This window comes from Magnolia sinica, chromosome 18, assembly GCF_029962835.1.
Source record: "Magnolia sinica isolate HGM2019 chromosome 18, MsV1, whole genome shotgun sequence".
Taxonomy (NCBI): domain Eukaryota; kingdom Viridiplantae; phylum Streptophyta; class Magnoliopsida; order Magnoliales; family Magnoliaceae; genus Magnolia; species Magnolia sinica.
The window spans coordinates 105452-123867 of record NC_080590.1 but is presented as its reverse complement, the minus strand read 5'-3'; positions in this window follow the sequence as shown (position 1 = coordinate 123867).

The following is an 18416-nucleotide window of genomic DNA, read 5'->3' as shown; positions in this document are numbered from 1 at the left end:
AGGCCCACCATCACATATGTGCCTTAAATCCCCACCATCCATCCATTTTTACAGCTCATTTCAGGGCATGACTCCAAAAATAAATCAAATCCAAATCTTAGGTGGACCACACCATACCAAACAATGTTGATTGAATACCCACCATTAGAATTATCTTGGGGGCCTCTGGAATGTTTATTTATCATCCAACTTGTTGATAAGGTCACAAAGGCCAGGATGAAGGGACAAGACAAATATCATCTTGGTCCAAAACTTTTGTGGCCCACAAAAGTTTTAAACGGCCAATCACCTTTATTTCCAGTGGTGTGGTCCACCTTAGATTTGGAACTACTTCATTTTTAGTATCATGCCCTAAAATGAGCTATGAAAAAGGATGTACAACATGGATTTAAGGCATATACATCACCGAGGACTCCACTGAAGCTGCACCCTTGTATGTGGGGGTAAAACTTTTCCGACAAGAAAAGACCATTTTACTCCTTTTACTTTGGATCTCTTGCTTATGCCCACAGGTGTGCATTTGTGACCCGATCCGGTGGATCCGACCCGATCCGACCCGTTCCGAACAGAACCGACGGCCAAGATAAGGCCTGATCAGGTTGTGATTTCCAGATCTGATTTTTTTCGAGTCGGGTCTGGATAGACCTCTATCCGGACCGACTCGACCCGGATACCTGAACCGATGGGACCCGAACTACACCGAACGGACCCGGATCGATAAGCGGGCGAGTAGTATAAAATATATTTTTTATTTTTTACCTTAACTTCCTAAAAATGGATAGACGGTGTGGATAAAACATATGTTGATCAGGTCATAAGGACCCAGATGAAGGGAAAAAATAAAAAACAGCTTGATCGAAAACTTTTATGACCCACACAACGTTTTTAATGGTCAAAATTCATTCAACACTGTTTTCTATAATGTGGTCCACTTTAGATCTCAAAATACCTCATTTTTTTTCTAATAGCTTAAAATGATCTATAAAAATAGATGGAGGGCATGGATGAAACACATACATCTTGGTGGGGCCCACAGAGCACCGACGTCCAGTGGCAAGGGGAGTAGCCGGTCCGTTTCCAATACAGCGTACAGTTGTACTACGTCTGGCCTCCTCAAGCTCCGTGTTATATGAACGGTTCAAAGGAGATCAAAGTTATATGGGCCCCATAGTGATGTATTTATTATATCTACACCGTTCATATATTTTTAGAGATAATTATAGATTATTATTCAAAAAATAAATAATATCCAAAGATCATGTGGCCCACACTACAAATAGCAGCAAAGAATGATTTTCACTGTTAAACCATTCATGTGGTCCACTTGATAGTTAGATCCATCTTATTTTTCGTCTCAAGCCTTAAGATGAGCTTGGAAAATGGATGAACGGTTTTGATATAACACATACCCTATGATTAGACCTACAGACCTCGCTCACGTGGATTAAGAAATCACCCCTACAGGCTCTGCTTACGTGAAAGGCAAGTAGTTCGATTTCATGCACTGCACGTCAAAGATTCAATAAAAAAGCTATATACGGTAGATTGAAAGTTCTTTCATAGCTACATCGGGCCCGCCTTGATGTATATGTTTTATCTAAGTCGTTCATTAATTTTTACATATTATTTTAGCCATTGACTACAAAAAGTAGGTATATTAAATATTAAAGTAGACCACACCACATGAAACAATTTAATTAAATTTATATATCTGAATTCTACCCAACCCGATCCGACTCGGTTTTCCTAACCGAGTTGGACACTGTTCGAGTCATGGAAACCATGCATCGGATCTGTCCGAATCATGTGACTCGAATCCGGGCATGGATCGGATTGGGTTCGGGTCAAGCCTTTGGGATTTCGGGTAAGGTTGAGTTGGACCTAATCCGATCCGACCTGGGCCGATGCCCAGCTCTACTTATGCACCCATATACGTTGCTTTTTCACTAGCATCTAAGGCAGTGATAGATGCAACATGCATCCATCATAAATCTTATTCTTGCTGGCTACTCACAAAAAAAAAAATGCATGCATACTGATTCATCGCAGGTGGACCACACCATCAAAAATCTTGCTAAAATAATCAAATAAAAACGGCATACATTGATAAATAGTTTAAAATTTTAAATAATTGTCACAATAATATTTGGATATTTGCATGGTAAAATAGCAAAAATTTTAAAGCATCTGATACTTTGAAAATATAATGACACTATTGCAATAACTTTTTTTTCATTAATGTTGTGCAAGAACAATAAATCTCAACGATGTTTGTCACATTAACTGTTGGGGTTGATGTGGCACCACATGCATGAAGCATCAAGTAAGCTCACAATGAGTGCATTCTTCAGTGAAAACAAGCTAATGCGTTCAGGGGTAGGTCAGGCACTATCGTTAATTGCCAATCAGTTCTAACACACACATTCTTAAGTAGTCGTTGCAAGGACGGAGAGCAAATTTTGGCCTATCTACTACTATTTTACACTGAACATTTCTAAGAAAACATTGCATGCACTCGAAGCAAAATTAATGAGATAATGCCTAGAACAACTTATAGTGTAATGTACGAATCTAAAACGCTTTGGAGTTTCTGTCCAGATGGGCCCCTCGAACAGGAACGCCCCCGGAGAACCTCAGTGAAGGCCCGCCTGCCAAAACTGGCATCCCGAATTTTTTCAGCATCTTCACAACACAAGAAAAACTGGACGACATACCTAAATCCCTAAATACCCTAGCAACGCTTCCTTCCCTCTGTGTTATTCTCTAAGACGCAAAGCGCATCAACTATAAACCGACGGGGCCTGGAATTCCGAGAAGTTAACCAATCTCCTCAAGGCCCGCCACCACTTGGCTACTTAGTCGGCGGAAGAGCAACCAATGGGAAGAGTTAAGCGGAAAGGAAAATCCACCACTATGTTGGAATAGTGCAGTTGAAATCCAGGGATTCACCGATGTGAAACCCGAAAGGAGTGCAAGGTTACTTCAATTTCATGGGGGGGTAGAAATTCCATTGAAGTAGGACGCCACGCCACGACGTCACCAGAACCCATTATTATTACGTTGATGGGCGCAGCCGCCCTTGTCTCACTTTTCTTGTAACTTATTGGCTTTGGCCGCTCTACGGTGACGGGTACGGGGAGAAATACATCAGCCGAGGGAAAGGGTTGGTGATCAAACCCGAAACTTCACTGGTTCCAGGAGTTCGAAGACACTGTAGCTACAGCAGGGAAAAAGGTGAAATAACTAGCTGACTACGGCAGGGAATAGCACATGGACCGGGAAGCCAATCGGCATTAGCAGGATTGGAATTGGAGTCGTCAATTTTGCAGCAGCAGGAAGCATTAGCGGCTGGGCCTTAATCGGAGTTAAAGAGAACTCTTGGCTAGAAACAATCCTTATGGTTTTTATATCCAGTAGGAATAATAAGAATCAAAGTCCAGGTTGGTTGGTGAGCCTAGTGATAGGAGACTACCTTGCTTGGTTCGGAGAGCACTTGTTGGGTTAAAGATTTGTTTGTTGCTAAATGTTACGGCCTAAATGTTAAACTATTGACCCTACTTGTTCGGATGGGTGTTCACCCCAAAGTGTTCCCGGACCACATGCATACATCCGTAAGTAACTTAGTGCAACATGGCAAATTTTATTGAGAGGAATCAGCAAAGAAAATAAAAACGGGTCCTTATGTGTATTTGAGAGATTGTCCTCGGGGTGAGGAGTGTCCACATGAGTTCATTGAGGTGTCTACACAAGCCCGCAGTCCTCTTTTATATTTTGTTGAGAGTTCGGATTGCTCCACCTAAGTAGAACGAAAAAGAGGAATTGGAAATTCAAAGGGGGGGAGCCAGAAGCTTTGCTTCCGGTAGCTTGCTGACTCTCCTAGTTAGAAGAAGGCTCTTTGGCAGATTATTTAGATCTGGATAGAGTCTCGCTCAATAAAGAGAGTTGTAGATTCGTTAGATCATGATAGAGTCCCCTCTTTTAAGAGCTAAGATTATGATTCTATTTAGGTGGATACTGAGCACCGTCAATATAAGATAGGATTTTTTTGCTTTTTTAAGAAGAAGGAGAACTCTCCTAGTTCACTATAGGAATCCTTCCATTATCCTCAACACCCATCTGTCAACCTTTCTTCTAGATGCTCTCCATTGATTTTGAAACCCTCACAGGCATCCGATGCAACAAGAGATAAGAAACCGGAAGAGACTGAAGGGAAGATTTTGACAAGGTCATCTTTCCAGCTTGAGTGAAAAGCGTAGCTTTCCAATAAGAAAGCTCATGCCTCATTAGGTCAAGGATCGGGTCCCACAAACCTTTAGTACCTATTGTGGAAAAGAGGGATACCCACCTTAAACTGAATCAAGAAAAGACTACGGATCTCCTGGTCCTTTATTTATAGAACAGATGGTTAGCTCTGCTGGTGGTCTTACTCGTTATGCTATGTTTCAATCAAGTGTAGGCCGCAGGACTTTCTTGTTAACGTACTGGAGTTACATAATATTTGAATTTCTCGTACATTCCACGTTCCCGTAACAGATCCTATCAAATATTTCACATTTTCGATGATCATCTCTATTTTAGGTATTCGGGGAATCCTCCTTAATAGACAAAATATTCCTATTATGTCAATGCCAATTGAATCAATGTTATTAGCTGTGAATTCAAACTTTTTGGTATGTTCGAATTCACAATTAATACCTTTTGGGAATCAAATGGTATTTCCAAAAGAAGTGAATAAGTGAACAAGTTGACGGCAACCAGATGAACGAAGTGAACAAGTGAACAAAGCGAGGGGGGCATAGCACATTTGTTTCACCTAAAAGCTTATTTTAGGTGAAACAAATGTAGCCCCTCTTGGGTGATAGGATTTTACATGTGTAGCATAAAGAGGAAGGGTCACCATGTGTAATATCCTTTGGTGCCCGTGTTTTGCTAATCAAATGGAATTCATAGCTAATACCTTTTGGGAGAGTAGAATTGTCTGGCATGATAATCAAACGTTTTAGTGAAAGGTTCTGAGGCAACCACAGGACCCGGAGAAACCTTGTGTCGATTGATCAAACAAAGATTTCCTTCCCGATCTTTATGACAAAGCCATTGAATGAAGCGGTGCGGTTGCAGGGCATCTGACTATTATGAAGAAGCTCTTCATTCTCCGTCTTCTTGAAGAAAAGACCTTCGGCATTTTGGTAGTAGAGTAGTCGATCTGATCTCGCGCGTGGGCGGATAAAGAGGATGGGTCATCATTTGTTCACTTTAGCCCTTCCTGGGTGATAGGATTTTACATGTGTAGCATAAAGAGGATGGGTCATCATTTGTAATATCCTTGTAATGTTGTAAGCTCTTTAACTCTAGTGTGATACATCTCTGATTTGCTCTCTTTTCTCTTCTAAGAAGTTTGGCTAGACTTGGGTGATTGATTGACTGGACCACAAACGAGATTAAGAGCCAAGTGATACACAACCTCAATTTGGTAAGCACTTAGGCCACAATGGTCCTGATGAAAAGATGATTCGGATGTCTAATCAAAATAAAAGATCACCACAATGCATTCTTGTTTAATGGGTATGATCATGAATGACATACTTAATCAATAGTTTTTGGCATGTTCGGATGCGTGGCTCAAAAAAACAAGAATCGATCACTCAGGGAGAGATTCAACAGGTGAACTAAAGGAGCATGAGTGTTGACGAGTGAAATTTCATTTTCACAGGCATGCATGCAAGCATCTTGAGCCATTCCTTTTGTGGCCCATGACACAATCCCCCGAATGACAGTCCTACTTCCTCGATTGGAATACACATCGGTGAAAAAATAAATCCAAAGAAGCCGGCTCTTAATAACCCAACGGCTTGTGGCTAAAAGAGATCTTTCATCTATTGAAGATGTACGTCAGCCGACAGAAAGGTCCGTGACCAGCACTAAGAAAATCTTCAAACCACCGGAAGACTTTTGCAAAGGACAGCCTACTTCCTGCAAAACGAAAAAGTCCACATTAGGGCTGTCAAGTGTCAACAGGTCAGGTCCCATGGTATTCATAGGGGTTTCTCAGATCCGGTCCAGTTCTTGAAGATTCGTACCCGAATATGATAGAATTAGGATATCCATGGGTACCCACCAGGCCTTTGAATACATGTTTTGAGTTGTGTTCAAGACAAATAAGGGCATTTACACGATGGGCCCACACAATGGATGTATAAGATTACACTTGTTCCACTTTGACACGTATATCACATGTACATGAGCCTACTTAATTGTGTGTGGCTTACCAAACCTCATTTTGTTATTGGATATATAGAGAGAGGATTGCACCAGGTCTCACTAGAACTCGTCGGACCTTTTTCATAACTAATCTTCCCTCATGTGAGCACAAAAGAGAGAAAAATCAAGAGAGGAAATTGTTTACTTTTGCCATGGCCCACCAAAGTTTTGGATCAGGGTTAAAACTGAGTCCTAAGAGTTTCATGGGGTGCTGCATTACATGGACTGTTCAGATTTTATGCTCACATCACAGGATTTAAGTTCTAAAAAAGTTCTCACCAGTGCACTTATGCACGTGCGCACCTTTGCACATGTGTCATGGGCATCTAATCTGAATGGTCCATATGATGTGGAATCCCATGTAACTCTAAGGGACAAATTTTCACCCTGATCTAAAATTCTGGTGGGCCATAGCAAAGAAAAATGCAAATCAAGAGAGGAAACTGCTTTCATTTTTCATGGCCCACCAAAGTTTTGGATCGAAGTAAAAATTGGGCTCGGGGATTTCACGAGGTTCTACTTCACATGGACAATTCAGATTTTGGAGTCGCATCATGTATAATAAGTTCTCAAAAAAGTTCACATGAGTTTTGTGAGAACTGGCAGCTGAACATTCGGGGTGTGTGTGTGTGTAAGGTCCTGAAGGTCGATACCCAAAGCCCATTTAATTTATGGGTCCAGAAAATGGTACCCAAACCCATTTTTTAACCTAGTCAGGTCCATTGGGTACCCACGGGTCCGGGTACCCATTGACAGCCCTGGTTCAGATGGAGAAACTCCATTTTGAGATAAAAGGGTTCTTGGTGACCTTTGTACCCTCAACCACGTCGCCTGTCAGCAACCCTAAATGGTCCAGGCTCACCACTCTACCCAGTCGACAGCCTTTGCATAGCCGATTTATAATGCCAGGTGTGAAGAATTGGTATGAACTTTCATGGTATCGATAGTGACAAAACACTCCTCAATTCCATGACTTTTAGCATGTTGAATGCAGGTACAAAAGGCAGCTGTTGCCTCCAAAAGATCAACTACTGCCGAATTGTTGTTAGATAATTGTAGCTGTTTTGCAATATAAAAGAAAGTTTTGCCAGGATTGAATTTGAAAAAATCAGAAATGAGATGGCCCCTGGATTTTTTATGAAAAAGAAAAGAAATTCACTTGTATTCAAGTTGCTCAAGAACCCATTAGAAAACGTTCTTCTTTGCATTCACGTCTTAAGAAGATCAATTGAAAAACTTCCAACTGTGATCTGGACAGAACAAAGTGTAGAAAACGTGCACAGGATTTGGACCAAACGATACTCCAATGGATGCCCAGGGAGGATAAATAGTTATTGTATGGTAGTAAGATATGATACCATTTGTATGATTAGTTCAATACATATCCTAATTATTTGGACTGTGTTAGGAGATCGCAAAAGCAAATTCGAAATTCGAAGTAAATAATTAAAAAACAAATGCAGACAAGTATCGCAAAGAACACACGAGTTTTACGTGAAAAACTCTTGCCGGTAAAAACTACATTACAAAAGCGACATCAAAATCTACCATAAAAGCAGAAGTACAAGAGATGGATGCACTTACAAGATTAGAAAATCCTTATTTTCACCTCTCCAATCCCTATAATCAATTAGCCTCAATACAATATAGCTCCCATGGAAGCTCATATTGTTTTTAAGAAGTCTCATGGTGATGACCTGAACATGTTGTTAGAAGAAACAAATCAAGAAAAAAGAAACTATAAAAGGTAGTTAGAATTTGGGTGGAAGAATCTCTCCAAAGAAATGATAGAAGTTGTTAAAATAGGGGTTTGGAAGCCCTTTTCTTATATATTGCACCCTCATTGGGTAGCAAAAAAAAAAACCAGAAATGGGGTACACGGAAAAATGGCACACTTACTGCAGGTATGCCTTGGTGCACCCATGCACGAAGTGCTTGGTGAACGCTTAGGCACCCACCTAATGTAAATGCCTCATCTAGGTCCAGGCGAGGTGCAACATGCCCAAAATGCTTTGGCATGTGCATGGGGCTGATTTTCACTTGTAAGAACAAATCTTGATTTGAAGGATAATGTGTTTGTCCTTCCTCCCATCTAGTTTCAATAAGGGCTTCTTTGGACTGTAAGTTGCTTAAGATAAACTACTTATTTAACAAGTAGTTTATCTTAGTTTCTACTAATTAAGAAGATAAGTATTTGGCAAAAAATATACTTATTAGCTTCTCCTCTCTTTCGTCTCTCTTGATGCCTCTTTTGAGCAACTTATGAAAAGTAGAAAGGCTACAAAAAATTAACTGAAGTGATTAATTACTTTTAAGTAAAAATGTTACTTATAAATAATCATAAACCAAACTTGTCTACTGCTGTAAAGTAGAAAAAAATAACTTATTTGGTGGTATCCAAGGGGGCCATAAATGATTAGATTTTGTGCAACCCACTCACTAGTGTGAAATTGAACCATAGCAAATAGGTCCCCAAGAACTGCTATGGCTTTGATAGATAAATGGAGAACCTTTCAATTCATTGTGTGGTCAAGGCCTGTACTTTCACATACGAGAGATCCACTGAGCGGAACCCTTGTTCCCAAATGCAACCTTCAATAGGTATTGGATGTGATGCTTTTTGGTTTTGAGGTTCATTAGGAAAAAACAGTCTCAAATATACCGTGATCTGAACGATCTCATGCTTAAAAAGGAACTGTGTGAAGCAATAGGGTAGAATTTCCATGAATCCTGAAAAATCAAGTATAGTTTCTAATTGAAATCTATGATGCATACCAAATTAACTTAAGGGTCTCTTTTGGATTTGTAAAAGCATGGGAAAAGAAATTGTATTTATTGAGAAACCATGTTTCAAGAAAGTGTGGGAAAGGAAACATTGTTTCTTAATAAAATTTTCTCAAGAAATTGAAGTTTGTTTCAAAATCATATGTTTGGCAAAAAAAAATTGAGAAATTATTTTGGTATCATGGTGTCTATGTGTCTGGCATGGGATGCATGGAATTAACAATTAATATTTCCTTTGTAATATGTAAGTATTCATGAGAGTGGCGAGGGGCATTTGATGAGCAGTTTAAATGGAACATATCAAACATTTATATAAACGCATGTTCATCTTATCCTTATATTTTCTTGTAGTGTATCCCACTTAAATTGTAGATAAGGCTGATTTTTTGTCCTAATGCCTAATATTGAGAGATAATCTCGATGGACAAAGTGGATTTAACAAAGAGAACATGGTGGCTACATGTGAAACTCGATTAAAGAAAGTTATCCTACCCCTACTTTCAGAAAATAGGGATTGTGACTTGGAATGTGAGTTATTTCATACTCTCACAGGCTTGATATAGAGGAACTTAGAAATTGTGTGCATCGAACTCATTAACTTAAGTCGACCATGGCAGGCATTGTCTCCAAGTCACTTGGCGAAGATTAGAATCGTGGAATAATCATAACCTTTGATTCATAAATACTTGTCTATTGAAATAGAGCGTTGAATTTTTATTTTTGTTTTTTGTTTTTAACTATTGCATATATTTTCACAAATCTATTGGGAAGATGGTCCAATAAGAGTAATACTAGGTTCATGACATGTCCAAATTGTAATTAATAATTTCTACAATATATTTTAAATTGCTATATTTCTTGCAAGCAAATTTTAAATGCATGTGTATTATCTATATCCCCTAGGAATATACAGACTTTTTCAATGACAAAGTTGGATGTAGATTGCCTATAAACACCGCCTGTAACATTGTCTCTAGTGGTTGGTGCTTTGTTGGTCCCACCATGGTGTATGTGTTTTATCCGTGCCATTCATCCATTTTACTATATCATTTTATGGGACGATCCCAAGAATGATACATATCCAAACCTCATATGGACCATATCATAGGGAATTGTCGTGATTAAACACTCACCGTCAAAAACTTATTGGGAGCTATAAAAGTTTTATATCAAACTGCTATTTGTGTTTTCCCTTCATCTAGGTATGTGTAACTTTATCAATAGGGTGGATGACAAATAAACATTTAATAGGCCCTAGGAAGTTTTTAATGATATGTGTTCAACCGCCATTGTTTTCTTATGATAGGGTCCACCCGAGATTTGGATCAGCCTCATTTCTAGACTCGTGCCCTAAAATGATAAGGAAAAAATGGATGGTTGGTATAGATAAAATACACACGTCATGGTGGGGTCCTTAGAGCACTGACAATAGCAAGGTAATTTAATAGGCAATCAACAGTTGACAAAAATTTCTTGACGAGAAAATGTAGGAAAAGAAATGCAGTTTTTGAAGGGACTGAGTGAGAAAATAAAAAAGTGATTTTTAGGAAAAATTAACTGAGTAGGAAATTGAACCTCCCTTAATTTCATATGTTTTCGGTCTATATAAAAAACAGAAAGAGTGTTTCTCAATAAACCCTATTAACTTTGCCATTGTTTCATCGTAACCAAATAAGCACCAAGTGAAAAGAATAACTTAATGACTCAACATAAGTTAAATAACTTATTTGATGGTATCTACACACACTCTAAGGAGGCATTTGGATCATAAGTTACTTAAGCTACAATGCCACAAGTAGCTTATCTTGATTTCTACTTATTAAATTGAAGTAATAAAGTAAATTTTTTAAAAAAAATCAAACTTACTCATTTCAAATAAGTTACTTATCTACTGTTGCAAGTAGAAAAAGTAACTTATCTGATGATATCTAAATAGATTGTTTGGATACCACCAAATAAGTTATTTTTTATACTTACTAAAGTAGAAAGTAACTTATTTAAGATGAGCAAATTCAGTTTAAGATCAATTATAAGTAACTTTTTTATTTAAAGTTACTTAATCACTTCAGCTAGATAAGTAAAAACCAAATAAGCTAAGTAGCTTGTGTTAAGTAACTTGTGATCCAAACATCCTATAAATGACTTTACATTCTTCACATCAACACAAGTTAAAGTCACTTTTGGATTCACGTATAAGGGTGTATTGTATTGTATTCAACTATTGTTCATGTATACGTTCGATCAATTTCAGATTACATCCAAATCAGCATGCCTCTGATCAATGTTTGGATACGAATTATTAAGACTGCATATTGTATATACGTATAATATTGATAGCACTTGTACGACGGTGACTATTTTTAAGTTATCAAAATAGGAACCCAAGTGGGGGCCCATTATCATGTTTGTGAATAATCGTACCCGTCCATTCGTTTTGTGATTTCATTTTAGTACATGTTGCCGAAATTGAACCGTATCAAAAGCTCATGTGAGTGTAATTGTATCTATCACTTTCTTTTTAAAAAAAATATCCGTACAATATCATGGAAAAAAAGGACGTAGAATACAAGGGAATAAAACCTTGAAAAAATGTTTAAAAAAAGACTAAAAAAATACCAAATTCCAATCCTGGGATCCTACAAGGAGGATTTTCAACATATTTTTTTTAACGGAGCATAACCATAAACATAACCCAGATACAAACAACAACCTCACCACATATCTACTATAATCAAAAGCTTTGAGTACAATGTGGAAGGGAAATACGAGATATGTATCCAAAACTTTAGAAGCTCTGCTGCACGCTCCTGCCTCAGCATCGACTGAGTCCTAACGTCACCTGCACGCATCTATTGTACATAAGCTTATATAAAGCTTAGAGGGTGGTGTACGTGTGTGCACAATGTAGGTGCCAAGTATACAATACAAGTCCATAAATCATACAGTGTCGAAAATATTGGCAAGTTCATGAATCATACGATATTAGAGTAAACAGAAATACTGACGAGTCCGTAAGTCATACAATATCAGAATAAGCAAAAATGCTGACGAGTACATGAGTCATACAATATCAGAATAAACACAAATACTGACAAGTCCATGAATCATACAATATCAGAGCAGACAATGCAGATCGGTTATGCAACACGGGGTCATGGTAATCCAAATATCATATGATGGGGATGCATTGCAACATGCGGTGCGAAAGAAATGACCAAGTTAGAATGTGAAGTCGAGATGATAGTACGTGGTATCGCAAGCTATGGAGTCTATCACAAGGGGCTTCTATCCAAACCAGTCCCATACATAAATTTGGATAGTCAACCTCAATGTGGTAGACTCCTGATCTTGGGTTGGTCGCGCGCCCCAACCGAAATCCTAACCTTTGCGAAGGTACATGTAACAAATTAGTTGCGCACTACCAGCCCGAGTGGATAGTGAATGAATGAATGAATGAGTAAAATGCTGAGTATGCAACTCTTGCTCAGTAAGTCCACATATCAGTATAGTTCCTCTCTGAAAAATCACCAGGGTCAAATACACTTCACATATACTGCCGCTCTCCTAGCCGCACAGCCCAGCGAGCGGAAGAGACTTCATTACCCGCCTGTGGTCAGCTAACACCTACAAGGCTCGTCGGTAGCGGACTCATTTCATGAGCTGATCAAACTCAGCTTAGCTTATAGCCCCCTTACTCAGGTGGATAAGGCCACACCCTTTCCAACCGACAACAATATAGTGGGAGACGTGACCTGATGGTAACGGCAACGACGCTCATGTTTTCTACTCGGTCTCGACGTTGGAGCATCCTTAGGTACCATGAGGGTTTTGAGACTTTCACCCAAGGATATCCTACGTGTCCACAGTGCTAAAACCAAGCATTTTCGGTGTCCTATCTGGCCATCTACGATGTGCCTGTAGAGGCTACGACCTTGATGACACTAGGGCGAATAATAACCGTGCCATGTAAATGCGAGATGTATGAATCATGCCAATCAACCATGCATTAGTCTTGCATATACAATGCGCTCATGTGGGACATTCCCACGTATTAGGGTGTCCCATAAACAATCAGCCCAATGACACATGTTATGCTCAATCACTCTTTATAACAAGCATGCGGATGATGCGTATGGGCATGTATCATGAAGTGTACTAAGCATGAATATAATCACATACATCATAGTGGACCTGTATAAGGCAGCTCATGACCCGTAATAATGAATGGGTGGTGTGCACATAATCACACACATATGGTGGGCCTCATGCGTTACAATTGGGCCTCACCTGTACAATAGGCCTCACGCATATAATAGGTCTCACACAAGGGTCTCATACATCACAAGGGGCCTAATCACATGTGCCTCATACAACCAAGATGGGCCTCATATAATTACAATGGGCCTCATACAATCACAATGGGCCTCACATGGTCATAACGGGCCTCATACAATCGTGACGAGCTTCACATGGTCACAATGGGCCTCATACAATCACGATGGGCCTCACATGGTCACAATGGGACTCCTACAATCACGATGGGCCTCACATGGTCACAATGGGCCTCATACAATCACGATGGCCCTCACATGGTCACAATGGGCCTCATACAATCGCGACGGGCCTCACATGATCACAATGAGCCTCATGTAATCACATAATGGGCCTGATCATATAATCACGATGTGTCTCATATAATCACAATGAACCTCACAATGACTTTATATAATCATAATGCTATGTTAACACATACTCAGTGCGTATACTAACATAGTAGTCAATAATCGGCCTATATATGGCCTGGGTCCATAGAAGGACAACAGATCTAATCTATAGCATGCGGATCGGTCCTCAATATTGGATACACCAAACCTAATACCACAGATTCTTCTACCTATGGCCAGAGGTGATGATGCATCCTCCTTATAAAAAGGATGAGTCTAGATGGCCTACTCATGGACTTAAGAGTGGGTTTCCAGGTTTGGGTACTTCCACTGACATCAATAGGGACCCGAATAATTGAAAGAGCCTAATAAGGCGAGATAGATCATACTAATAATGGTGGGGGCCCATCAATTTGGGTTAGCTCACTAAAGGGAGAATGAGTTTAATACAATACAAGGGGGCTCATATTATCTCAATGGCTTGTATCATGATGTTATACCAGCACGTACTCATAGTCGACATCGATAATCGACCTTATACACAAAGCGAGGTTCATAAGTTGACAGAAGATCTAAACCATGTCATAATGATTGGTCCTTAACTATGGATTCGACATCGCAGGTCCTACCCTCTATGGTAATGATATACTCTCCTCATATCAAGGTTGGGCCTAGGTGGCTTACATATATGCCTAAGGATTCGAAACGGGCTTCCTTCACCATACTATCATATGACCGGCTAGATGCCCTAAAGGGCTCGAATAAGTCTTAGATAGACTCCAAGATTAAAAGAAATAACCCTTAAGAGAGGGGAGGGGGGCCAACATTATGGTTAGCCTAATATGAATAAATGGGTCATGCAAACATCAATAGGGCCCAATGATTTGGGTCAACCTACTTAGAGAATGATGAGAATGGACCTAACAAGGCCTAAGAGAAGATCACAATGTGGACATTTAACCATAATTGTCCATCAATGTGGACATTTAACCGGCACTACTCCTAAGGAGTAGCCTACATAAAGCCAAACATATAGTGGACCCATGACCACACACAAGGGCCTAACATATATTACAATAGGCCTCACTTAAGGGCCACATATACAACATATCAGGCCTCACCATATGGGCCTCATATACATTACATTGGGTCTGATACCTGGGCCTCAAATACATCATAATGGCCCGCATCACATGGGCCTTACACATCGCAATGGGCAGTATCTCACGGGCCTAATATACATCACAATGGTCGCTCATACGGGCCTAATATATATCACAATGGTTGCTCATAAGGGCCTAATATACATCACAATGGGCCGCTCACACGGGCCGCTCACATGGGCCTAATACACATTAAGGTGGGCCTCAACAACGGGCCTCATATATATTAAGGTGGGCTGCAACAACGGGCCTCATACACATCAAGGTGGGCCGCAACAACGGGCCTCATATATATCAAGGTGGGCCGCAACACGGGCCTCATACACATCAATGTGGGCCGTAACAACAGGCCTCATACACATCACATTAGGCCTCATAGGGCCTCCTATATTTCACCATAGTCCCCATACAACAGGTGGGCCTCACCAGCAATGGACAACGTGGTTAAGGCCCATACATCACTGTCGGCCCCATATACAAATGGACGGCGTGTATCAAACACATACATCATGGTGCGCCCATATCGAGAAGTAAAATGGACAACATGATATACAACGTATTATCAAGATAGGGGCCCACCCCACATGTGTAGCACATGTGGGTGGGTCTGACGTCCCAACAAGGGACAAACAGTGAGGCATAGAATAAATACATAAAGGTGGGTCCCACCTGTCCCACGTGGGAAGCGGATGGATGGCTGGATACGGAATACATATATCAAGGTGGGCCCCACACGAGCTGAATGGATGCACGATGTGTATAAAACACATAAATCACGGTGGGGATATAACAGATACATCATGGGAGGGCCCATGGACTGTTGCCATGTACACAACAACTATAGTGTCGCTGACTCCCACCGTTCAGATGGACGGTTGGGATGAAATCAGACCCACGGGCCTTGCTGACGTAGAATCTACCAAATATTTGTGTTGCCATTCAACCAAAGCGTCCTGGACGTCTAGATAGATGGACGACCTAGATGAAAACCATCATCAAGGTGGGTCCACGTGCCCTAAAAATGGACGGTTGGATATGCGCACACGTCACGGTGGAGCCCCACATGATGGACGGCTGGATATATAACATGAATCAAGGTGGGTCCCACCGTCCAATCCACTGGACAATGAGGATGGGAAGATGAGATGCATACATCTGGTGGGTCCCACATGGGGCCCACCAGCTATACATACACACATATATATTATATTATAACATGATATTATATCTTTATATATATATATATATATATAGGGAAAAGGTACTATGCGCTCGACCTCACGAGTCCGTCCCATGAGGTCGAGCTATGTGGGCCCCACCGTGATGCGTTTCGAACATCTACCCCATCAGTCAGATGCACCATTCCATCTTGGGCCTAGGTCTCAAAAATCAAGTCAATCCGTGACTTGTGTGGGCCACACCACATACAGAAGTGGGGAGGGGCCGTACACCATTAAAACATTCATAATCATTTTTTGGGCCCACCGAGATGTGGTTTGCAAATCCAGCCCATCCATTGTGTGTGCCCCGCTTGGATGAGGGTTCAAACCAAGTTTCAACAGCATTCAAAACTCAAGTGGGCCCCACCAAGTGCTTTTATATGTTTTAACGGTGTCTTCACATGATTTTAGATGGTATGGGCCACCTAAGTTCTGTATACGGCTGATTTTAGGGATATCCCATAATTTAGAGGGGACCCATCAAATGAATGGTGTTGATGGTCGACACGCATCACGGTGGGTCCCACATAGCTCGACCTCACGGGAGCTTATCGTGAGGTCGAGCGCATAGTACCTTTTCCCATATATATATTACTAACCAGTCTAGGCCCTCTGGACGTTATCTATATTACTATTATATTGATTATCTAAGTCTAGCATCTAGACGTGACGACGGATGGTTTGGATATGACTCCAGGTGGGACCCACCGTCCTTGCTACTGGATGGTGTGGTGTGCCACACATGCAGATCAAGGTGGGTCCACGTCATCTAAACGGTCCAAATATCACACATACAATCATATGGGAAAAGAGAGAGAGAGAGAGAGAGAGAGAGAGAGAAGCACCCACCTCTAGATCTACTCTTTCTTCAATCCTTTGGGTCCTCAAGCCTTCTAGGATCCTTTTCAATGGTGGAGATAGGCTTCTAATGGTTGGATTGAAGGGGATCTAAGGTGAATGTTGTTAGAAATGGGAGGGTTGCCATGGACGTTCAAGCTCCTCTTTTACTAGGGGAGAAATGAAGAAGAAGAGAGAGAGGGGGAGAGAGATGAGAGAGAGAGTGAAATGATGGGTTGTAAGAGGGTAATGATGAGTTTGTAAGAGCATAGTGAAGAGAAACTCATGATGACTTATAAGAGAGAGAGTTGACTATGTAGCTACATGCAATGATGGGACTAAGGTGGGTCATGCCACCTCAGGATTCGTGCATACCCCACTAAAGTGGGTCCCACATCAATCAAAGTCCAAATATTGCAAATGGTATATCTTTTGATCTACCCGTCGGATTGCCGCACAAGACGCGGCGTTAGAATCGTGGCAACGATGTGGTCGCTATAGCCCAAGTTTCGGGTCGAATCGGATCAGGTTTACAAGACGGAACTTAAGGATGATTGCAAATATAATCTACAGGTTGCGGGTCGCCGGAATTCGACCGGAAAGACCGCGGGACCTGATGGAATAAGATGAATACTAGATGCGGGCCTCACACGGACGATCGATGAGTGGTTCGTCACTAAAACCAGTAACTTCTACTCTTTCAGGTCTGCCATCTTCCGAACCCATATTACCGATTACGGTTCGCTCTGCGAGAGTAGGTACACACATCCCAGTCTCCATCATTGCCAGACGATATGATGCACGAACACTATCACCATGAGGTGTCTTTCCGGCCGCTCGATCGAAGACAGTGGCCTAAATGATATAGTAAACAATCATAATATCTGTTAATCCCAGCAGTAGTAAGATGTAATACTCAATGCTATGAGGATGAAATCTAATAACGTACGTAATAATAGTATCAACCAACCTTGTGTTGATTCCATGCATTCATGGCATTTTCGTAACTTCCGAAGGACTTGTGTTTGCAGCCATTGAATCGATGAACCTGTGCACTGCAATCCTCCCACGTGTCACATATTCCTGAGTTCCTTCCCACAAACACCATGTAAAACTTTCAGTTCATTTCCTTACAATTGGCAAACAACCAGATTATCAGTGCAAACTATCCATGATGTCGAAGCTTATCAGTTAAAAATTGAATGAAAAACAGCAAAATCAATGTTATCCAGGAATAGATTATCGAGGTCAGAAGTATATCAGTAGAAAATTGAATCAGAAGCAGTAATTCAGTGATATCCTCTCAATATTACCTATCAAAATATCCATTACAGGACTATCAGTAAAAAACTGAATCAGAAACAATATTTTAATATTATCCTGTTAAGATTATGCAGGACAGAAGTGTATTAGTACAAAATTGAATCAGACGCAGAAATCTGAGAATCAAACTTTCCTAAAAGCAGAAATGTATTAGTAAAAAACTGAAT